At 47.4% G+C, this 15,583-nt stretch overlaps 1 protein-coding gene and 1 non-coding gene across 2 annotated transcripts in view; both read right to left on the minus strand.

Annotated features, from left to right (window-relative positions):
- NAV2 (neuron navigator 2) overlaps positions 1 to 2,204 on the minus strand; it is a 799,971-nt gene extending 797,767 nt beyond the window's left edge. Inside the window, exon 1 of the mRNA XM_060403976.1 lies at positions 2,121 to 2,204. The gene's annotated coding sequence lies outside the window, so the exon portion shown is untranslated. The remainder of the gene's footprint in view (positions 1 to 2,120) is intronic.
- A 2,479-nt stretch (positions 2,205 to 4,683) lies between these two features.
- LOC114110182 (U6 spliceosomal RNA) lies at positions 4,684 to 4,790 on the minus strand. Its single transcript, XR_003586510.1, has one exon. It is a non-coding gene; the product is annotated as a U6 spliceosomal RNA (small nuclear RNA).
- Between the last annotated feature and the right edge of the window lie 10,793 nt (positions 4,791 to 15,583).

Below are 15,583 nucleotides of genomic sequence, written 5' to 3' on the forward strand. Positions count from 1 at the left end.
GCCAAGCCAGGGTCTAGCCTCCGATGCAGAGGCATCCTTTCAAAAGGCCCAGGGAGGTGTCACTCCCCAGGAAATGCCAATTTGGAATGCCAGGTGCCAGGCAAGCCACAGGCCAATCCCTCCCATGTACAACGCACTCGTTCCTTCTGCCTGGGTGCTGGCATCGTGGACCCATTTTATATGCTTTAATAAAGCATCCTTCTTATTCTCCAAAGTTTTCAAAATTGGGCATAGCCCCTTTGGCTTTCTCCTCACCCCCTCCCTCTCCCCAGTTGCTCCTGCCCCCAGGTGGCTCCAAGATTGGGGAAACTGGTTTTAAACCTGGATTAAAGGTTAATGGGATGAGAAAGGGCAGCCTGACCTATTTCATCTTCTAACTGAAGTTAGGCTTCTGAAAGAAGGGTGCATCGCCTCTGGAATGGTCTAATTAACACTCACCACCAACACAGCATTTTTAATTAGTCTTTGGTGCCAATAGGGGAAACGGAGGAGCTTCTTGGCAATCAAGCCTTTCATTAATCAATCAATAAATAAGTTACAGAAGATGTAAGAAAGAGATCCAAGGAGGCATGGTGGTTTCCGGTCTGAGTTTTTTAAAGTTATTATTATTATTATTTGGGGGCACCTTTTTTTTTTTTTTTTTTTTTGCAACCAAAGGGATCCCTGCCAAGTCGGCCACTTTGCTAAGCTGCCAAGGAGGGCTGACCGAGCCGGCAACCCCGGAGCCTTTATTTGCGCACGACTAGGGAGTGGAGCGTGCTCCCGCCTCTTCCCTGAAGAAAAGAAAGGATCGCACACAAAAATAAGTCACTAGGGCCCCAGCTGGGCGGCGCAGGCTGCTGCTGCCACCACCACCGGGGTTCCTTTGCCGGCAAGAAAGGAGCCGGCTCAGCGGAGCGCACACCCGGGAGGCGCCTTGGCTCCCGGCCCTTGGGCGCCCCCTCCCCACCCACTGCCCACGCCCTCGCCCTCGCCGCCGCCCGCTGCTACCCTGAGCGTGGGAGAGAGCGCCAGGGAAACCGGAGGCCTGGCCTCCTTTACCCGGCTTCGATCCACCTACACTCATTCATACACACACACACACACACACACACACACACACACACACACACACGGATATGGACAGACACAGAAAAGAGACTCAGACACAGTCTGACACAGGCACAGCAGACACTCGCAGAGGTCCAGACATACACACAGACTCACACCCACACACCCCCACACACATAAACCTACCGAAGCTCAGATCACACACACGAGGGTGCACACCCACCCAGAGAGGGACACGCGCAGACAGGTACCAGACATGCAGAGGCAGAGGGGTCTATAAGACAGAGGCACAGACAGAAAACACACACAAGCGCAAGATACACAGACAGGCACACAGAGGGAAGAGACACACACAAAAACCGAAAATGCATGGAGATGCTGACAGAAGGATCCACAAACAGCGATACTCATCCGGAAGCACCCGGAGAGGGCGTTCAAAGACACCCACGCCGAGAGCACACACAGAGGGGCCCAGACGTGAGGAGACACCCAGAGATCCAGTCTCGCAAAGAGCGGCATCACGCACAGAAACGCACAAACAGAAGGCATCAGAAACAAGCACACGCACGAGAAGATACACCCAGCTTCAGGCGCGCACACCCAGAGGGACACACACCCACTCTGCATGGGGGCGTATGCGGCGTAGCCGGAGGCCGGGGAAAGTGCTCCTGGAGCTCGCTCGCAGAACCGCCTCGGACGGAGCACCTCGCCGCGCGCCCCAGCCAGCATCTGCCGGGCAAGACTTTGCCAGCGTATCTCTGAACAAGGGACCGCCGGCCGTCCGCGTCCGCCGGCCGGGTCTCGGTGCTGCAATCACGCGTCCAAGGAGGCCTGGGTCCTCCGACAGGGTTCCGGAGTGGAGATGTGGCCCCCGCGCCGCTCCGCGCGGGGCCAGCCCTCTCCCCGCCGGCAGTCCCCGCCCTGCCCGGCCCCCGGAGCCCAGCACAGAGCATCCCCAAGTCCTCGCCTTCCCGCTCGTCCCGTTGCGAGGCAAACTTTCGCCCGGTTGGTCCAGGCGCGGGGCAGCTTGGCCCAGCCGGGCCCCCGCGGATGGCTCGGGGAGCTCCTACCTGCGCCCACGCGGCTTCGCGGAGCCGCCGCCTCCAGCCGGTCTCTCACGGCGCTCCGGCCCGCGCTTCTCAGTCGCGGCCGCTGCCGCTGCAGCCGCTCCTTGCCCTCCCGTTACCCGGGAAACCGCCTCCCCCTCCCTCCCGCCAACCAACCAGCACCGTTCACATGGCGCCTCTAAGCCAATGGGTGATCTCGGAATTCCGGTCCTCTTCCAGGGTCCGGAACCCCTTCCCAGGCTAAGGGACCAGACCGGGAGGTAGGTCTCTCACTAGAGCTACTGCTACTAAAAGGTGGGGTCCCCGGGGCCAGAGAGAGTCATCTGGTTTCTCTACAGGGACCATTCTTCTGTGGGACATAGTACCTGGCACTTTTAGAAAGACCCACAAGACTGGAGAACTTGAGTCTGAAAATTCCCAGGGCACCTACTTCAGCCTTCCACTAAAACCAGAATTCTTTCAGACAGGGAGCTGTCCAGCCTTGAGCACCTCTCTGGATGGAGCGCTCGCCTTTTCCCAAGGCAATGCTTAGTGCCTCCTCCCTTTTAGAGCTCCAACTAGAAGCAAGTTCTTTCCAGAACAGAACTGATCCTGACCCCCGACCAAGACCCGTGTCTGCTCTCTTGAACCTGTAGGAAAAAAAGGTTCCCGGCTACTTATGAGGCCTTCAGAAACTAGACCACACACGCTGTTCCCCAGGTGACCCTTCTTCAGGAGGCTCTTCTTTCATCTTTTCCCAGGGCCAGTTTGAAACCAGAGAGGCTTGTGCTCATCCCTGTCCCTCTACCCCTGTTTCAGGTGTCAGTCTGGGACACAATGCCCAAGTGGGAGGAATCTCCGCATCCTAGCACCATTTGCTAAACGGACCCAAAGTGGAGAAAACAAACATTTTCTCATCTCTTAAACCCAGATCAGTTCCCCAAATATGGAGTAAGAGGAGAGACAGGCATGTCCAGAAAGGGACTTGGGTTGTCACCGCCATCTCTGAAGACCTCATTTCCCTCCTATTTAATCCTCCAATCAAAACTTACTTCTTCATGTGGGGCATCCAAGGTGAGAAGGCATGGAGTCCTACTGGTTCTGGCAGGAGAGTGGCCTGGCCCTTTCAAAGCCTATGGATGCCACCAGGCTGCAGGCCTGTCCACAGTCACAAACAGGTTTTGCTACATCACCACGTGGTGAGGACCATATGGGCCCAGCATTCTCAGGGTGCTATTGGCCCAGGGCTCAGTGCACAGGCCGAAGCAGAAGGTCAGTCCTGCTTCTGGGTCCCTATTTGAGGTCTGGGAGGAGATTCCTGCTCAGGAAGAGGGTGGCAGTCCCCAGGTGTGGTGGTAAGAAGGGGGCGGAAGCCTCCTATTGAGAGCAGAGGGCCCAGCTGCAAGATGACAAGGGTGAGGCAGTTGCAGCTGGGGTGGAATGGCACCTAGGGCTTGTGGTCCCTCCAACAGAGACACAGGTTACGTGCCTGGATCCTGCCCCAGAGGGGCCCATTGAGAATGGTCACAAGACAGACCTGAAAAATGAAAACCATGCCACTTTCTTAGCCAATTCTTGTGGGTCTGTCTGAGGTCATGCAAGGACTATGACCAGCAGGGGAATGATAGGAAAGTAACACTGTGTAGCCGGTTGTAGGGAGTATGATGATCAGAAGAACACACAGGTCTGAGCCAGACAGCCTGGGCTGGAATCCTCTCTGATATTTATCAGCTATACAATCTTATCTCTGAATCTCCATTTCCTCAGCTATAAAACAGAAAAGTTATTATTCCTCCTGACAGAGAAGTTCTGAGGATCAGGTGTGATCATAGGTGAGCATATGCTTTGAAAGCAAGAATGTACCTTGCAGAAGAGAAGGGCTTTTACAATAAACCCAGTTTGCCCATGTGATGGTTAATTTTATGTGTTAGCTTGGCTAGGCTGTGATACCCAGTTTTTGGTCAGATACCACTCTAGATGTTGCTACAAAATGATTATTAACATTTAAATCAGAAGACTTTGAACAAAACAGGTCACTTTCTATACTGTGGATGAGCCCTATCCACATTCATTTAATCAAAGACCTTGAAAGAAAAGACTGAGGTCCCCCTAAGGAAAAAGGAGCTCTGCCTCCAGATTAGCTCTGGACTTACAACTTCAGGATCAACTCTTCCCAGGCTCTCCAGCCTGCCATTCTGCCCTCCAGATTTTGGATTTGACAGACTCCTACAAATACACGAGCCAATTCCTTCAAACAAATCCATATCTATCAGAAAGGGGAAGAGAAGGAACTATATAATGTAGACAGATACATAAATATATACATATCCTGTTGGTCCTGTTTCTCTGGAGAACTGTGACTAATACAGCCCTCCCTAGAATGAGGAGGATTTGCCAGGCAAATCCAAAGAGGAGACAACCAAGCAGCCAGATCTGTAGCCTGATCATAAGCCAACCAGTCATTGACGTGTTTCCCCAAGTCTGGGCCAAGTGGGCTTTGACTTACTTTCTTTTTTTTTTTTTTTTTTAGTTTTTTATTTTTTTAATTTTTAAATCTTTAATTCTTACATGTGTTCCCAAACATGAAAAAAATATGGAATGCTTCACGAATTTGCGTGTCATCCTTGTGCAGGGGCCATGCTAATCTTCTCTGTATCATTCCAATTTTAGTATATGTGCTGCCAAAGCGAGCACTGACTTATTTTCACATGTAGTTTTGATCCACCAGTCTACACCACAGCCTTTCACCTACTAGAGGTGGACATCTGGGGGAACATTTTTCTAAACTAGCTCTCTTTCTCTCCTGCCACCATGCCTCCCACCCAGTCCCCACCTGCACACTAGGATCCAAGAGGATAGAGTTAGTTTTAAGGAGATGCTGTCTGACCAACCTCCCTCTCTCTCTTACACACACACACACACACACACACACACACACACACACTGGAATCCCAAATGAGAGTTGCAGCAAATGCCTTAACAACTTCTACCCATTGCAAGACCATTTTTGCCTTTATTAAGAACGCACAAAGTTTAAAAAATTACATCCAGTCACCCATTTAGGGTCCTAACCCCAAATCTGCCCCATCACCTGAGGAGGGGGTTATTTCTATTTCACCAATGCAGAAAAACAGGAAGTATAGTATAACCGGGTCTCCCAGGGACTAGAACTGCAAGCCTAGGGACTCAGCTGCTCCCCTGACACCTTCAGGAAGGGGCTGTCCCTTCTTTTGTCTCCCTTTTTGCTCACTCACCTTCCTGGTGGCCTAACACAGCTGGCAGTCCCAGTCTGTATCAGGATCTCTCTGTGCAAATACCCAATACCCTCTGGGACTTTATTCAAATTCTCATGACAGAATCTCATTCATCACTGACCTTTAGGTCAGATCAGAAGTCAATCAGCAGTAGCAAATGCAAAAGAAATCTTTCAATCATTGGACAATGTCAGACAGTTGTAGCACACAGTGAGAGGAGGACATGCCAAGGTACTTACTTAACTCATCTTCTGAGCCCTAATGTTGACCCCCTGCACCCCTATTTGCTTATCTTCAAGAGTGCCCATGTTGCCCTCTTTCAGAGCTATGGAACCCCTGAACAAGTAACTTGTGAGGCTCTTTAGGAAATTAAAGTAGATTCTATTTTTCTATAAATTGAGGAACATCTTTCATCCAATTTCAAGAAGACTCTGGTCTTAGGCCTCTAGTAAGCAGGCAGGCTTGGCAGATTCGTTGCAGACAGTCTTAACACGTGTGACAGCAGACAGAGGTGGCACCTTAGGTACAGAAATGTTCTTGTGTCTTTAGTTGCCTGTGAATTGAACACAGGGCTGCTTGGCCAGCAGAGTGGTAAAGAATTTGGAAAATGTCCCTTTGCACCTTATCTTTTTGGACTGGTGAACTTTCACTATCTTTGGGGACCCAGTTCTAAGAATTTTCCCCTAAAGCCCTGGTCAGAATTGGCTGTTCTCTCTTTGGGCCTCTCAGAGCACTCTGTACTCTTCTAGTGTCTGCCACGCCACAGCATAATCACTCCTTTTCACGTTTCTCCCCCTGACTAGTCATTTGTGTATTCATCCTTCACTCAATCCCGCAACAGGTTTTATTGCCAATAAAGATTCTGAGACACAGCAGTGAGCAAAGCACGAAAGGTCCTTGCTCTTGTGGTGAGAGAGGAAGACGATGGAAAAGAAAGAAATGTTTAGTCAAGGGTATTTGAGAAAATCATTAGGGCTCTGTGGGGAGTAAAAATAGGATGGGGTAACAGAGAATGACCAGGTAGGTAGCAGTAGGTGACTTCTTTGAGAAGAAATTTAAACTGAGATCTGAGTTATAAGGAGGATACAGCCACACAAGGATCAGGAGGAAGAACATTCCAGACAGAGGCAGCTCCTAGTACAAAGACCATGAGGCAGATGGCAAAGCAACAGGCATGGCGCGTTCATGGGGCAAAGAGAGGGTTAGTGTGACTAGGGCAGAGCACTCACAGCCGTCTAGGGAAAAACAAGCCTAAGGAGGTGGCAGGAACAGGGAAGCATCCACCCCTCTTTTCTGTACCCCTGCATGATACCAGCTTGACCCTCACCCACCGTATTCCCCTTTTTCTGAGACTTAGCTCAGTTTGTCTCTTCCAACACAGCAAACATCTCACTCTATGCTCCTTCACCTCGTCCTTTCCCTCCATATACACCCTTTAAGTTTAGGGTATATTATATCTGTATGATTATGTTTTCCAACTCCTTCATTCATTGAGTTGATAAGTTTTATTCAGCTCAGTTCAGTTCAGTCACTCAGTCATGTCCGACTCTTTGCAACCCCATGAATCACAGCATGCCAGGCCTCCCTGTCCATTACCAACTCCCAGAGTTCACTCAGACTCACGTCCATTGAGTCGGTGATGCCATCCAGCCATCTCATCCTCTGTCGTCCCCTTCTCCTCCTGCCCCCAATCCCTCCCAGCATCAGAGTCTTTTCCAATGAGTCAACTCTTTGCATGAGGTGGCCAAAGTACTGGAGTTTGAATGACCACATATACCAAGAACTGACATGCCTCTGCAGTATGAACTCATTGATTAGAACACACGAAGAGTCAGAAGATCTCTGAGAAGTCAAGAGATGACACAAAGGTTTGTAATAAAGGAAATCTTTATCACTAGTCCTCATTCAAAGCCTCTCTGCTCTTGGTTTACTCGCCTTTTTAATGGGACTGGTTATTCCACTCCCAGGCTCACAGCAAATCAGAGGAAAGCATTGATCCCTACAGTTGGCAAATTGACAACTCTAAGATGTAAGAGAAGACCATCTGTCAGCAAGAGAAGAAACCATTAAACCTATGAAAACCAAAGCGAAAGGTCTGGGCAATCTGGGACCACTTAGTGAATGGACAATCAATCTCAAACATCTCATCCATTCATTAAACTACATGGATTCCTCATAATGCTGACTCTGAATCCAACAAAGGTCTTATAAGGAAGGGAAGTTCTTAGTATGCTAGAAAGCTTTTCATGCAGATTGGCTAAACAAAATTTAATGGACAAACCCAAGGTTTCTAGGAAAGTTCAGCTGTCAAAAATGACTCGCGTTCTGGACAGCCAGTATTTGACACTGATTGAAATATTAATTACAATTTATTGAGCAACTCTAAGATGTGCCACTTGCTTTAAATACTTGACTTCATTCAAACCCCACAGCAATGCTAAAAGTTGGGACTGCTAGCATCCCTGTGTTTTGAAGGAAGAAAGAAGAGAAAACAGCCTCAGGGAGTTTAGTGGCAGATCTTTTATAACCCAAATCAAAAGATGAAAGAGAGAATACTCAATATTTCTTTCTTCTTTTTTTATTCCTCTTAACATTTAATATAAATCTGGGGATACAGTAAGCTCTCAAAGCAGGGGCTTTGTCCCAAGAATTGTACCAGCAACCAGAGATACAGTGAAGAACAGGTCAAGCACAGAATCTGTCCTCAGAGCAGTACAGCGTGAAGATCTGATGAGTCTATTCCGTTGTTTTGAAAACAATCAATTTGCTGTGATTCTATTAAATATGACTCTCGTTCTGGATTTTTTTGGAAGCAGCTGAAGTTTCACTCTTCAAAAAAAGAAGTGCTAGATTGTAGTAAAGTCTGAAGTTTATGTTTGAAGAAAATTCACCACCCCCACCTCTACTGAGCCCTTTCCTGGGGCAGCCTACTGTCCTCATTTTGTCCCTTCCGCAACTTTGAAGAGTCACTTACTGGAAGCCACTCCGTCCTCCTCATCGGCAGAATGGTCATTGCAGGGGTGGTAGGGAGGGGAGAGAGGGATGGGCTCTGACCTTCTGGTTCTCCCTCCTGCCCCTGGCAGGTTCTCCTCAAACTCTTCCTTCATCATCCTTCACTCAGCACCCCCGTGACTGCGCAGCTAGACCAGACGGAAGGAGTCTGTTTTCCCGACAGAGAGTGGGCTGAGACAATGCCCCATTGTCTGAAATAGACAGTAGCTGGGAGGGAGTTTATTGTCAGCCAGCAAGGGAGTGGAAGCAGGGGGTGGACTGGCTCTGGTTCCCCAGTCCCCGGTGGCTGGCACTTCTGCAAACATAGGAGGATGCTATAAAAACAGGCTTGGTGAGAAACACCCACATGAGAAATGAGCACATCAGTTGGGCTGTGGAGCAGTCAAACGTAGAGAAAAGCGCTCAGAGTGGGACATCCTAGGGAGGTTGGAATGGGTAACAAGATTCAAGCTAGAAGCTGATTTTAGTGGTTTTGGTTTTCAAGATATCTTAAGAAAGTGGGGGCATATACGTACTAGAAATGGAGTTGAAACTAAAAATTCAAAACAAATCCAGTGAATATTTATTGTGTATCTATGTTCCGTGAATGTAACAATGAGATTCTTTGGAAGCCAATAGTCAAGGAACATTAGAGGAAGAAGAGGTCTAGGGGATCTAGGAAGGAAATCTGTGTCCTGGAGAAGGAAGATGAATGGCGAGCCAGCGGTGTGGAAGTGGCGGTCTCAGGTGCCATGCGTACATGCACGCTCAGTCACTTCAGTCGTGTCCGATTCTTTGCAACCCCATGGATCGCATGGGGCTCCTCGCACCAGGCTCCCCTGTCCATGGGATTCTCCAGCAAGCATACTGGGGTGGATCCATGCCCTCCTCCAGGGGATCTTCCCAACCCAGGGATCGAACCTGAGTCCCTTGTCTCTCTTCCACTGCAGGCTAATTTTTTACCTCTGAGCCACAGAGGAAGCCCCTTCAGGCACCATGCTTCCTTCCAAAACCCAAAGGGAGTCAGCAGGGAGGAATTTTAAGCTGGAGAAGGGGGAGTGATGCAGTCAGGGGAGCTGTTTAGAGAAATGTCTCTGGTGACCAGTGTGAAGGATGGACTAAAGCAGGGAAGACTGCAGAGAGACAGGAGGCAGCTGCAGCGCAGGAAGCAAGAGAGGGTGAGGATATGGACTAAAGCAGGGAAGACTGCAGAGAGACAGGAGGCAGCTGCAGCGCAGGAAGCAAGAGAGGGTGAGGATACAGACTCGGGCAATGGCAGACATTAAGCTGTGTCGCCAAGACAACGTGGGGGATCCCAGATCCCACTGCATTCAAGTCTAGAGTGACTCTACTGTCTAAAAGAGAATGGGTGTGTCCTCCTAGATTTTGAGTAAAAGTTTCAGTTATCCCATAACTGAATAGTGTTTGTTTCATGGGTGTGTGACTCTCCGTTGACATTTTGTTTTGCTGGATTCTTCAAAGGGAAGACTCTTGGCTTTGATGATGAAGCCACCCACCCTAGCTTCCTGTGTGTGGATCACAACCTTTCCTGGGAGGGCAGGTGTGGGGCCCCTGGCTTGGCTACTTTGCATAGCACACTGGGAGCATTTGCATTTCCAAAGTCTTATTTCTCCATTGAAAGGGAGCCCCATTAGATTTTTTTTTGTCATGTGGCATCAGAAGAAAGTGGCCTGAAAATCAACGCAAATTCCTTTCATCCAGCAAAGTGTCCAGTGGTCTCACTACTCAAAGTCCAACAGGCTGACCAAGGACAGAAAGAAGAAAAACCCCACTTCAATTCTTTTGGATGGATCCCTGGCTGCCTCCTAACTAGTGCTCACACACACACACACACACACACACACACACACACACGCACACACGCACGCAGGCACACGCACAGTAAGCCCTCAGGCTCCACCCCTAAGGGCTTCTTAAGGTACTTTTGAAGTCTGGTGATGTCACCACACTATGCCATTGTCTTTTCCCCTGGGGTTGAGTCAGGGAAGCCTACATATTCCAAATCCTCAAAGAAAATTTTAAAAACTCTCTTCTTTCTGGGTCAGTCGGTTAGCTTTGTGTTTAAACAAAACAAAACAAAGATGAATCCTTCATGAAGAAATCTATCAGTGTGAGTGGTGCTGCCATGAATCTCTTTGCCTTCCTTTACCTGCAGAAATCTCCCCTGGAGATAGGATGCTCGGCTCTATGTGAGTTGTAAGCAGGTTCAGGTAGAAGCACCTTGAGCTTCAGAGTCTAAATCCAGAGACTTCAGTTCTATGTCTCATTAACTATTGTTCTGAAAATAATCTTTAAATGTTTAGGTCCAACTCTGTGCATGCAAGCTCAGTCGGTAACTCCTGTTTGACTCTTTGTGACCCCATGGACTATAGCCCACCAGGTGCCTCTATCCACAGGATTTTCCAGGCAAGAATACTGGAGTGGGTTGCTACTTCCTCCTCCAGGGGACCCTCTGGACCCAAGGATGGAACCAGCATCTCCTGAATTGGAAGATGGATTCTTTATCACTGAACCACATGTCCCAGGTCCAACTCCAACAGACTTAAGCATGTTGTGATCGAGGATGGGATGAGTTTATGATTTTTAAATGGGAGAACTGTTGTGGTTGCCATCAGACTGAAAAAAAAACTTATTGAATAGTAAATGCTATTGATGAGGGCACGGAGAAACAAATTCAACAGTTTGTTAAGAACATAATCTGTGTTAGGCATTGCTGTAGGCTAGAGTCGTAGTATAATAATGGACAAAATCCTTGCCTCATGGAATGTACATCTAGTGTCATTCATTTTGCTGAAAATGTACATGCCTCTTGGAAGGCAGGATGCATCAAAAGCCTTAAAAGTATGTGTACATGCCCTTCAGAACAATCATGCACCCACATATATATATAAGACTGTAAAGTTGTTTGAAAGAGTAAAAAACTTAGGGAAAAAACCTAAACATATTAGATTAAGTTACTAGTCAAATTAATTATATTTCACTTTTACAACTGAATATTGTACTACTATTAAAATAATGTAAGAGAACATTTATTGATTTGGGGAAAATGTTAATGGTATTTTGCTACACAAAAAAAGTTACAAAACTTTTAGGTAGAATATGATTCTATTTGTATAAAATAGATGGAAAAAACTAAATGAAAGTTTAGCATTGATTTAACAATATTTACTGAGCACATCCTTGATGGCTCAGGCAATAAAGTATCCGCCTGCAATGCAGGAGACCCGGGATTCGATCCCTGGGTTGGGAAGATCCCCTGGAGAAGGGAATGGCAGCCCACTCCAGTATTCTTGCTTGGAGAATCCCCATGGACAGAGGAGCCTGGCAGATGACAACCTATGGGGTCACAAAGAGTCAAACATGGCTGAGCAACTAAGCACGCATGCACTGAGCACTTACTACGTGCCTGGGCCCTGGAGTTAAACAGAAAGAGTACGATCAGCCAGGTCCTTTCCCCCGTGGGATCTGTGGTGGTTATTTTTGAGTGGTAGACTTTGGGGTAACTTTAATTTTTTCCATTTGTTGTTTCCATGCCTTCTAAACTGATCAGATATTCCTTTTTAAATTACTTTAAAATTAAACATAATATAAGAAATCAACACTGGAGAGATCATTCATAGGTTGGGGTTGGAACACGGACCTTCTCAATTAAAGCCCACCTCTTAGGTCCTTCCTCGCTCTGAGGGAGTAACCCAGGATGACCGAGAGCAGCACAACCAGAGGGCAAGAGCCAGACAGGTGCTGTGAGACCAGGCCCAGCACTGAAAAGAAGAGGCCCCATCTCTAGCCAGGATCTCGGGTGAAGCAGAGGCAAAGCCGAGACCAGAGGGAGAGAGAGGAAGCACGAAATGAGGCCAAGGAGCAGAAGGCCCACCTTTTGTCATGAAAAGGGCTAAAGCACATCAAACCCTTCTTTCTTCTGGCTCTCAGGTACATCAGAGTGTTAGGGGATAAAGGCACAGGGGCAGGTGGGCAGCTTCTGCCAGCTTCTTAAAGTACATCCACCACGAATCAGCAGTAAGATATGTGTTAACCTCTCAGTCATGTCTGACTCTTTGTGATTCCATGGACTGTAGCCTGCCAGGCTCCTCTGTCGATGGAATTCTCCAGGCAAGAAAACTGGAGTGGGTTGTCATTTCCACTTCCAAGTAAGATACTAAAAACCATCCAAATAGCCAATAAGGGAATGATTAAGCCAGTTAAGGTTCTTTTAATACTTATCCATTCCAATTGAGCTATTTCAAATCCTAAAAGATGATTCTGTGAAAGTGCTGCACTCAATAGACCAGCAAATTTGGAAAACTCAGCAGTGGCCGCAGGACTGGAAAAGGTCCGTTTTCATTCCAATCCCAAAGAAAGGCAATGCCAAAGAATGCTCAAACTACCGTTCAATTGCACTCATCTCATACACTAGCAAAGTAATGCTCAAAATTTCCAAGCCAGGCTTCAACAGTACATAAATCGTGAACTTCCAGATGTTCAAGCTGGGTTTAGAAAAGGCAGAGGAACCAGAGATCAAATTGCCAACATTTGCTGGATCATTAAAAAAGCAAGAGAATTTCAGAAAAACATCTACTTCTGCTCTACTGATTACTCCAAAGCCTTTGACTGTGTGGATCACAACTGTGGAAAACTCTTCAAGAGATGGGAATACCAGACCACATGATCTGCCTCCTGGGAAATCTGTATGCAGGTCAAGAGGCAACAGTTAGAACCAGACACGGAACAACAGACTGGTTCCAAATAGGAAAAGGAGTACGTCAAAGCTGTATATCGTCACCCTGCTTATTTAACTTATATGCAGAGTACATCATGCGAAATGCTGGGCTGGATAAAGCACAAGCTGGAATCAAGATTGTTGGGAGAAATGTCAATAATCTCAGATACAAAGATGACACCACCCTTATGGCAGAAAGCAAAGAAGAACTAAAGAGGCTTTTCATGAAAGTGAAAGAGAGTGAAAAAGCTGGCTTAAAACTCAACATTCAAAAAACTAAGATCATGGCAACTGGTCCCCATCACTTCATGGCAAACAGATGGGGAAACAGTGACAGACTTTATTTGGGGGGCACTCCAAAATCACTGCAGATGGTAACTGCAGCCATGAAATTAAAAGACACTTGCTCCTTGGAAGGAAAGTTATGACCAACCTAGAAAGCATATTATAAAACAGAGACATTACTTTGCCAGCAAAGATCCATCTAGTCAAGACTACGGTTTTTCCAGTAGTCATGTATGGATGTGAGAGTTGGACTATAAAGAAAGCTGAGCACCGAAGAATTGATGCTTTTGAACTGTGGTGTTGGACAAGACTCTTGAGAGTCTCTTGGACTGCAAAGAGATCAAACCAGTCAGTCCTAAAGGAAATCAGTCCTGAATATTCATTGGAAGGACTGATGTTGAAGCTGAAACTCCAATACTTTGGCCGCTTGATGCAAAGAACGGACTCATTGGAAAAGGCCCTGATGTTGGGAAAGATTGAGGGCAGGAGGAGAAGGGGATGCCAGAGGATGAGATGGTTGGATGGCATCACTGACTCAATGGACATGAGTTTGAGTAAGCTCCAGGCATTGGAGAACAAGGAAGACTTGCGTGCTGCAGTCCATGGGGTCGCAAAGAGTCAGACACGACTGAGCAACTGAACTGAACTGATACAAATATGTCCAGATAGCAATTTGAGATATGAGCTAACATTTTATTCCTTTTTCATAATTCTTGGAAATGTTAGGGAAGAATGTTAGGTACTGGTGGATACTCGGAGAAGGAAGTGTCATGGTCTTACCTATACCATCCTTCCCCTCATTTCACCCCCAAGCTCAAGTCTTGGGAGGAGTGGAAATAATTTTTTTAAATAGGGTTGCAGAATTTTTGTTTTGTGTGGAGGAGGGATGTTTAACTATAATCTCAATTTCTTTACTAGAGTTAGGACTATGCTATTTAATTATCTGTTTATTCTTGAGTAAGCTTCAGTGTTGTTCAGTCCCTCAGTCCTGTCTGACTCTTTGCAACCCCAAGGACTGCAGCATGCCAGACTTCCCTGTCCATCACCATCTCATGGAGTTTGCTCAGACTCGTGTCCATCGAGTCGGTGATGCCATCCAACCGTCTCCTCCTCTGTCGTCCCCTTCCCCTCCTGCCTTCAATCTTCCCCAACATCAGGGTCTTTTCCAGTGAGTCAGCTCTTCACATCAGGTGGCCAAAGTATTGGAGCTTCAGCTTCAGCATCAGTCCTTCCAATGAATATTCAGCATTGACTTCTTTTAGGACTGACTGGTTTGATCTCCTTGCAGTTCAAGGGACTCTCAAGAGTCTTCTCCAACACCACAGTTCAAGCTTTGGTAGCTTGATCTTTTAAAAATTTGTCTATTTCATTTAAGTTTTCATATAGTTGACATAAAGTTGTCTACAGTATTTCCTTAGTATCCTTCTAGTACCAATAACTACTTGTAATGATGTCAAAATAAATAAATAAAATGTGGTTACAGGAATTTGAGAGGTGAGGCGATCCCCACTTTGCTTCCTTAGGGAGGATCAGGAAGATTGTCCCCAGCCAGCCCCACCCCAGCATAATCTCTTGCCATGGAATAGGGTGGCAGGACAGTGATAGACAGAACAAGACTGTAGTGACCCCTTGTGTATCCCCTTGTGTATCCCCTTGTGTAGCCACAAACACGATGAACTTTCCACAGTTTGCCATAACCTCCAAGGGGGGTGTCCAAGTGTTGCGAGGGGTCCAGTGGATCTGACAGCATCTCTGGGGAATGGAGAAGACAAGGAAGTCAAAAGTCTGTCCAACAATGACCAGCGGCTGCAACTGGCCTTGGACACCTTGGAGGAGGGCGGCATGAATGATGCTAGCCACCAAAGTGCAGGAGGGACTTGGTTCTTCCTCAGTGGATGCCAATGTAAGCCAGATGATGCCAGGCCTAGTCACTTACCTGTCTATTCTCAGATCCATTCCCCATCCTAAGAGAACCCCATCTCTGCTCTCTGCCGCAGGCAAATGCATTTCCCAGTCTCCTTTGCCAAATGGTTTGGCCAATGAGAGGCACTGGGGAAAGGCTGAAGGAGGAGAGAAGCTGGGCTATCTCATCCTCTCTCAGTCAGCCCACCTCAGGTGAAGCACAAGTTCCTTTGGTGGCTATCTCCTTTGATTCTAGTTTCGGCCAAATGGCCCCTCCTAGGCAGCCTTATAGCTCCATCCAGGAAGACTTTGCCGTG

This window comes from Ovis aries, chromosome 21 (assembly GCF_016772045.2).
Source record: "Ovis aries strain OAR_USU_Benz2616 breed Rambouillet chromosome 21, ARS-UI_Ramb_v3.0, whole genome shotgun sequence".
In the NCBI taxonomy this organism is placed as follows: Eukaryota; Metazoa; Chordata; class Mammalia; order Artiodactyla; family Bovidae; genus Ovis; species Ovis aries.